Source organism: Prionailurus viverrinus, chromosome A1 (genome assembly GCF_022837055.1).
Source record: "Prionailurus viverrinus isolate Anna chromosome A1, UM_Priviv_1.0, whole genome shotgun sequence".
In the NCBI taxonomy this organism is placed as follows: Eukaryota; Metazoa; Chordata; class Mammalia; order Carnivora; family Felidae; genus Prionailurus; species Prionailurus viverrinus.
Window position 1 is genome coordinate 237,016,097 of NC_062561.1, and position 8,851 is coordinate 237,024,947.

The following is an 8,851-nucleotide window of genomic DNA, read 5'->3' on the forward strand; positions in this document are numbered from 1 at the left end:
TATTTTTCAATGACGGAAGCCAATCTGAAAAGGCTACATGTTGCAGGACTCCAACTCTGTGACCTTCTGGACAAGGCAAGACCGCGAAGACAGTAAAGGGGTCAGTGGCTGTCACAGGTTGGGGGAGGGGGGGCTGCATAGATAGAGCGCAGAGGATCTTGAGGGCAGTGAGACTACTCTGTGTGGTGCTGTAATGACACATACACGTCATCCGTACGTGCATGAAAATCCATACGGTGTGCAACACCAGGAGTGGACCCTAACGCTCCCCATGGACGGGGTGTGAGGGTGTGTCCGTGCGGGCTCATCAGCTGTAACAGACTTAGCACCCGGATGCTGACGATGTGGGAGGCTAAGCACAGTGCGGGGGGCAGGGGCACGCGGGAACCCTGTACCTTCCGCTCTATTTTCCTGTGAACCTAAAGATACTCTAAAGAGTAAAGTGTATTAAAAAAAAAAAAAAGTCGCAGGCGCTGGAGGTGACAATAGAGAGTCTCCGAGTCAGAAGTGAATTTGGCATGTCGAAGCATCAGAAACCAGCTCAGAGTCTGAAGTGTAGAAAGTGGGAAGCCACTTACCTGGTGTTGATTGCTTGGGGGGCAGGGTAGCACCTGCCGATGCCACCAGGGTCTTGGAAACCAGGGTAGACACGCTTTACACTCTAGGTGCAAGGAGCCGCTGTAAAGAGTTTTCAGACACGGGGGTGGCATTCTCAGATTTGCATGAAATCCTTTGGTTCCGGCTGCCTTCTGGAAATAGACTTGGGAGCCTGGGTGTCGTCTCCCCAGTTGGGAAGGAAGAGTTGGTGCTGGGTAGGTGGGAAGTCAAGGATGTGTTGATTCAATGACGTATGCAGCCTAAAAGAGGTTTACTTTTTTTCGGGGAAAAAAGCACACAACACAAAACTCTCTGGACCCCAGAGTGACAAAGAGCTTTTTTGAAAAGCAGTGTTTTGAGTTTCTAAGTGGTCTTGAGAAGCCACGGGTCTCAAAACTTCCTTATTTCTGAAACCGATGATTCAGATTGTGAGTTGGAATGGTGTTATTCTAAGATCGTGAGAATATAGTACATTCTGTAAATTATCCAGGCAGAAAATTATTGCCAAGAAGGGGGTGGTGGCGAAAGTGTCTTTCATTTAGAATAAGTGTGTAGCAATTGTTTGAATTTTAGATAAAATGATACCAAACATCTTCGGCCAGAAATTTTCCTTTGGGCTCATCTTCAAGCCCTGCCATGAAGAAAAATGGTGCTGACTTGAACAGTGCATTCCAGATGTGTAGCGAGTGCTCCAAGAGTTGGAGACCATATACCAGAATAAAAAAAAGAAAATAGCTTAATGTTCTTTATCGAAAGAAAGATAGGGAAGTATGACCCCCAAATGTCTCTTGGATGCATCCTGTTGAACTTGTGGTTATATCCTGCATTTCTATTTAAGAAGAGATTTCGGATCCAGTAAGACATTTTATGGTTGATGAGGGGAAAACTTAAATCTCTACTTAAACACCACTCTCTTTCTTCCCTTCTGCAGAGAAGATGGAATTACTTCTCACTTGCATGAAGAATAAACAAATCCATCACGTTGGGCGGGAGCATCGGGAGTCCTCACGGCGGTGCGGAATCTTCGGTGTGCGATGGTGTGTAGACCCTGAGTTGGCAAAGGAGTTCCTAGGGCACATTTGGCACGTGGGCACTCCAAGTCCATTGGACACTCTCGCAAATATGACTTCCCAGAGGTCCAAGGTTGAGGCGGTGTTTCTGTCATTTTATTCCAACTGCGTCACGCGGAAGTTAACTTCCAGGAAGCAGCCACCCGCATGGGAAGGCTGCCGGGCAGGGGGCAGCAGGGAGCTGTTGCCCTGGCCCGTGGAGCTGGCAGGCAGGACGGAGATGCTGGGTTTCTGCGGCTGCAGCCTGCTCTCTGGGCCCTCACTGCCTGCACCCAGAGGTGGCTTTCTGGTGCCCAGGATGCAGCTAAGGGTGCGTGTTCCCGGGGACGTGGCTAAGGCTGCGTGTTCCTAAAGCAGGCTTCCCGCAGCGGCCTCCCCAGGCCTCACCTTCCTGCCCCGGGTAGGGGACGTAGCTCTACAGAAGGGCTTCCAGACTCATTCTTGGAGCCTGGGGCACGGACCACTCCTCCCTTGGACGCTGATGGCAGCACACAATTCTTTGCAGGAGATCTCTTTCTGCTTAAAATAGCTAGCGGGGCGCCTGGGTGGCTCAGTCGGTTGAGCGCCGGACTTTGGCTCAGGTCGTGATCTCATGGTTGGTGAGTTCGAGCCCCGCGTTGAGCTCTGTGCTGACTGCTCAGCTCCTGGAGCCTGCCTCGGATTCTCTCTCTCTGTCTCTCTGTCTCTCTCTCTCTCTCCCTCTCTCTCGGCCTGTCCCTGCTTACTCTCTGTCTCTTAAAAAGAAACATTAAAAGAGCGCCTGGATGGCTCGGTCGGTTGGGCGTCCAACTTCGGCTCAGGTCACGATTTCACGGTCTGTGAGTTCGAGCCCCACGTCGGGCTCTGTGCTGACAGCTGGAGGCTGCTTCGGATTCTGTATCTTCCTCTCTCTCTCTCTCTCTCTCTCTCTCTGCCCCTCCCCTGTTCTCACACTGTCTCTCTCTCTCCTAAAAATAAACGTTTAAAAAAATTAAAAATACATACATACATACATACATACATGCATAAATAAATAAAATTAAATAGCCAGTGATTCCTGCTGCTTGCGTGTTGACGTGGCGTGGCTTTGGAGGCAGGAGCACACGCTACTCCCGAACCCGGTCCCCAGGCTGGTTCCCTGCTCACCCACCTTCCTCCTGCCTCTGCTTCCCTTCCTTGCACCTCATCACAGCAAGGGTGCTCCCCTGCGTCGGCTGACTTACAGAGCCCCACACTCCACCTGTTCCACATCCCTCACTGTTCTACACGCTAGTGCTCTTAAAGAGCTGCTGCTTCTTCTTTTTTTTTTTAAAGCAAGTCACTGTCTTGGCGTAAATACTGTCACTACAGTAACCTACAAGACAAAGCCCCGCTACCATAGAAGGAGACTCACAGCCTCCTCTCCACCCCTCGCGCAGCCTTCTGGAAGCCCTTTGGAAGCTTAATATCGATTAGAACATTAAGTCAGCCCTCAAACTCCCAATCATGCCTTGGATGATGTCACCTTTCATTCGAGACGTTTCCCTCCTGCCCATAAGTTTGTCCAAATGCTGCTGCCTTTGACTCCATGCCCCAGTCCCCCACCCCGCCGGAGAGGAGAGGGCTGCACCTGGCCCAGAACAGCGCCCTGCCCCATACCTCCGAGCCCTGCGCTAGATGCTTCGTCTCGAGCCACCCCACACTCTTCAACAGGTAGCGCGCGGCCCCTCAGAACCACGCAGCAGCACTGTCTTCCCCAGTGCACATCGCAAAGTGACTCCCAAGGCTTTAATCTGTGATGGCGCGAGGGGAGCAGGCACCTGGGGATGACGGATGGAACTATAGCCCCGGCCATCAGACCTGGAAGATGGTGGCAAATACCTTACGTCTAGTACCCAGCTGGCCGTGCCTTTCCTGTGTGCTTAAAAATATTTTCTTCGCCCGTGTTTCAGATTTTCCGCCCAAGAAGCGGGCGTACGTATATTGTCTCACCGAAAAGGAATCCCGTGAAGTGCGGTGTTATTCATAAAGCACTCTGTTTCTCATTGATAAATAGCAACACGGAGAGGACAGGGTAATCTTCTTTATGAAGTATGTTTAAGTCACAGATCTAAAATTTGGGAAAGGCGAAAGGAGTTTGCTGAATTTCAAACTTGACAAACATGATCTATCGTCTTTGAACCCAAGTGGTACTAATTTAGCGAAGAAGACCAAAAAAGAAAAAAATCTTTGTTCCTGCCAGAGTTTATGTTTTTAATTCACTTATCTAAAAGTCTTTCCTATCCGTTTGGAAGGGAAACTCCTGTTTTGCACCAGGTTTGATGATGCATCTGTATGTTACAGGAGGAGAATGCACAATTTCCTCACACCAGCGTCTCCCCAGCACTAAGGGCTCACGTCAGGGCCTCGCCTTGCCCCCGCTTCGGCTCACTGAACCGTGCAGACTGAGCGTGCGTTCAGGCGGGGCACTGCTCTGGGATGTGGACGTGCTGGGGCTGCTCTCCTGGCCTGGCACACACCTCCCAGGCCGGGACACTCTGCACTGTGCGTGACACTCGGGGAACAGAGAGACACCGCAGGGTCAGAGGCAGGAATCTCACCGGGTGTCCGGGGATGATTCACAAGAGCGAGGAGGAGGAAATTTCGAGGTGGCCATTTAAAAAGGATTTTTCCAAGAACAGGGCCATTCGGTCTAGGGCGCTCCCGGGGGAGGGGTGGCTTTGGCAGACGTACTGGCTTCAGGAGGGGAGCTGGAGGGTAGCACAGAGCTAGAAAGAAAGGCGTACTGGGCAGTGAGGATGGGCTCATAAACGTGGGCTGAGGGGCCCCTGGAGTTCCAGAAATACAGTTTGGCCACCAAGGACACCGTATTCTGTGGGAGGTGGGGGAGGAGAGGGGTTTTGTATGACAGTCTGGGCTTCTAAGGAAGGGAGCTTCCTTGGGATAGACGTCTTCTCCCTTCAGTGGGACAGAAATAAAAACACACATGGCGTACAATGCGTGATTTATGGCAACACGTGTATTTATAGGTACGTATTGTGCAATCGCTGCAGAGCGTAAGAGCAGACCTAACAGTGACTTTCCAGAAAGGCCAGGGGGCAGTATGGCATTGTGCAGAGGCTAAGAGTTTAGGGTTTAGCCACTCGCTGTGTGGCCTTGGCGGGATACTCAGCCTCCGGGAGGGTTTTTTTTTTTTCCTACATCTGTAAGATGCGGCTACGAGACCTTTGTCTGTGCTGAGTTGGTTGCATATGCGATGTACCTGAGCAGCAGGTAGGTGCTCAGCGAGCGGGAGATGTTGAGCTCTGAAGACACACTATGTTCGTAAATTCGGTACTTGCGAATTTCTACTCCTTCGCCACAGGCTGTGCTCTCTCACTGGAAGCAGAACAAGCTACCAGAACACTCCCCTGGTTCTGGATAATAAGGCGAAGGGCTCACGCTTTGTCGACGTTCGAACTCGCCCCAGCGTGCGGCCCCTGGCACGCGCACGCCTGGGTGCAGGCCCTCCGTGGTCAGGTGGCAGGCGGCACGGGTCTGTGGTGGGGCTGCCACACTTGCCCTTGTCACTTACGGAATGCTCCCCCCTTCTGTCTCCAGTTCCACACTTTCTGTCATTTGAACACACCCTTGGAAGTCATTCGGGGTGTGGGTTTGGGAAGTCATGTGGAGAAAATGTTCCGCTCGGACAGCTGCCTTCCTTGCAAACTACGCAGGTGACCCCCTCCTGTCCTCACATGCGTCTGACTCTCTCACTTTGTACTTCTGGGTTTCCTACCAAGGACGGACCTCCCAGAGGCATGCCCCGCTCTAATGTGATTCAGGAATTGGGGGTGGGCTGGTTCTCAATAAGATCCAATGCATCTATACCCATAACGGACTGTCACCGTTAACCTCTGCTTGCTTTTCCTCTGTCCTAAGCAGTCTGGCTTCACCGCTCTAGGTAAGTCTAGCCCAGAAAGATAAAATGTGCAAATAACTTCATTGCTAATATCAGGAACTTCCCCGGTATTAATTTAAATGGGTATCAGGCCACTGAATGTACAATGAACAGCGATGCCCGACGGTGTGCTTCCAGGGCTTGTCACGTCCCCTTCTGCTAAACTACAGGTGACCCTCCAACAACGCAGGGGTCGGGGGCGCCGACCCTCTCTCTGCACGGGCAGAAATCCACGTATAACCTTGACGCTTCAAAACCTCGCCACCAACAGCCTACTGTTGACCGCAAGCCTTACCGCTAAGGTAAGCACATTGGCACACGTAAATTGGCACACATTTTGAATGTGACAGGTGTTATCTGCCGTGTTCTTACCATAAACGAAGCTAGAGAAAAGAACACATTGAGAAACTCATAAGGAAGAGAAAATACGTTTACGGTGTTTATTAACAAATGCATTTACCGTATTTATTAAAAATTCCACGCGTTAAGTGAACCTACATGGTTCCGACCCGTGTTGTCCAAAGGTCAACTGGATTATATCATGGATCGTGACCGGTAACGCAGCTCCAATTCCACTTGAAAGACCGGCCTTGGACCAGAAGGCAGAAACCTCACAACTATGTCGCCTTTGTCCAAGTCCCTCCCAGACAAATCCAAGACCGTCAGGGCAATGCCTGCCTGCGCCAGGGTGAGCGAGCAGCCACCTCAGCCCTGCTTGTCCCCAGACGGCACTGGTAGGATTTTCGGGGAGCCAGCCTTCAGCAGCATGACGCGCACGCACAGGCACTTTTGGTCACCTCCCTGGGGGCTCTGCCCTCTGTGCTGAGCACGTGGATCTCTGAGGACTGGCCACAGCCATGTGCAGGGCCAAGCGTCAGCAGCAGTGGGGGTCTGGGTGGCTCAGCCGGTTAAGCATCCCACTCTTCTGTTTCCGCTCAGGTCTAGATCTCACGGTTCGTGGGTTTGAGCTCCCACTCAGAGCTCAGACTCTGCGCTGACAATGAGGAGCCTGCGTGGGATTCTCTCTCTCCCTCGCTCTCTGCCCCTCCCTTGCTTTCTCTCTCTCTCTCTTTCTCTTTCTCTCTCTGTCAAATATAAATAACTAAACATTTTTTGTTTTAAAGCATCAGCTGTGGGTCCAGACTCCCCCCTTACCAACACCTGCTCTCCTGGTGAGCTGAGAAGTCACAACTTCCCCTCCCCGTCAGCTGGTGTGTGGAAGGGACTTTGCAGATGTGATAGGAGGGTCTTGAGATGGGGGGGGGTTTCCTTGATTCCCCGGGGGGGACCCTAAATGTAGACACAGGTATCCTTTCAACAGGGATGCAGAGGGAGGCTTGGGAAAGAGGAGAAGGCCACGTGAAGAGAGAGAGGCACTGGGAAGTCAGTGGAAGGAGCCACAAGCCCTTCAGGTGGCCGATGAAATCTGGGGAGGTCTAGGCCGCAAAATCTCTGGTGCCTCCCGAAGGAACCCATCCTGCCCACGCCTCGATGTAGCCTGCTTGTGCGCTTGTGCCCTCCAGGCTGCAAGAGAGTAAATTCGTGTGGTTTCAAGCCACCACGTCCGTGGTGATATGTCACAGCGGCAACAGGACACAAATAAATGCAGTTTTCTCGCGTTTGGAGTGCATGGTGCAGAAACAGGAGCCGGGGCGTTTGCAAGGGTTCGGTGAGGCGACTCACATAAAGCACTGAGGGCAGAGTCAGACAGTAAACACTCAACGTCATTACTGTAACTAGTATGTCTCTGTTTAAAACCAAGTTTCAGGGCACCTGGGTGACTCAGGCAATGGAGCGTCCGGCTCTCGATTTCGGCTCGGGTCATGATCTCACAGTCGTGAGTTGGAACCCCATGTTGGGTCCTTTGCTGAGCGAGGAGCCTGCTTAAGATTCTCTCTCTCTCTCTCTCTCTCTCTCTCTCTCTCCTGCTCTCTCTCCTTCTGCCCCTCTCCACTGCTCACACTCTCTCTCTCTCAAATAAAAAATAAAATAAATATAAAAATAAATATAAAAAAATAAAAATAAAAATAAACCAAGTTTCGTACCAGATCCACAAAGCTGCGTGTGGGCAGATGATCTGTAGGTTCCAACTCCAAGATGCTCCAGGCTGGCAGAGTGCCAAGTACACGGAAGAGCCTCTATAATTACTTGTTGACCATCAGGTCCTGATGATATACAGCTTTCTCCACCACACAAGGTGTTCACCCCTTAAAGTGTTTTGTTAGTGAAAGACAGCAATCATACTGATGCTTCCAAAGAGTATGATCATGAAACCGTGTGACAGGGGCACCCGGGCGGGTCAGTCGGTTAAGCTTCCGACTTCGGCTCAGGGCATGATCTCACGGTTCATGAGATTAGGCCCCTGCATCGGGCTCTGTGCCGACAGCTCAGAGCCTGGAGCTGCTTCGGATTCTGTGTCTCCCTCTCTCTCTGTCCTTCCCCCACTCATGCTCTGTCTCTCTCAAAAATAAATAAACATTAAAAAAAAGAAACTCTGTATGATAGAGGGTCCTCCAGGAAAACAGGACCAAGGGGAGATTAGATAGATAGATAGTAGATAATAGATAGATAGATAGATAGATAGATAATAGATAATAGATAGATGGATAGGTAGATGAGATGGATAGATACATAGATAGATAGATACATAGATAATAGACAAATACATAGATGGATGATATGTATGTATATGTACCTACATACACTGATACATACGTACTCTCCGGAGGGAGGGCAGGAGGAGAGAGATTTTAAGGAGTTGGCTCACATGATTCCAGGACTGGATGTCATAATAACTCTCAACCAGAAGGTGAAAAGAGCAGAGTGAGGCTAATGCTGTCTGGTTAAAAAGTAGCAGTCACCCACATGAGCCAGAGGAGAGGGATGTTCAGTCACATTTGTGGTTTTGATGAGGCACTTGTCTTTGTGTGCGGGATGATTTGGGAGGGGTCTTCATTCTGCCCGGCTCCACCATGTCCCCAGAGTGGCCTTCTGTAGCGCTGGTGCTCTGCGACACCGTTTAACCCCCACAGGGGCAGGAGCATGGCCAAGGGTGCCCGGGTCTGTCAGCACCTGGAGGCTGCTTTCCTCTTCTGAAAAATTCATAGGTTCTGATCCATCAGTTCTTGGATAATTAAGGGCTCACTAGTCCCTCAATATAGACACAGCCGCAATACATACAGAAGTTATTTGGCTCATGTGTTCTCAAAGGACAGGGAAGCCTCCCACATGTTTTATCTGTTGATTCGTCATGAATCGCCACAAATTTAGTGACTTAAAACAACAC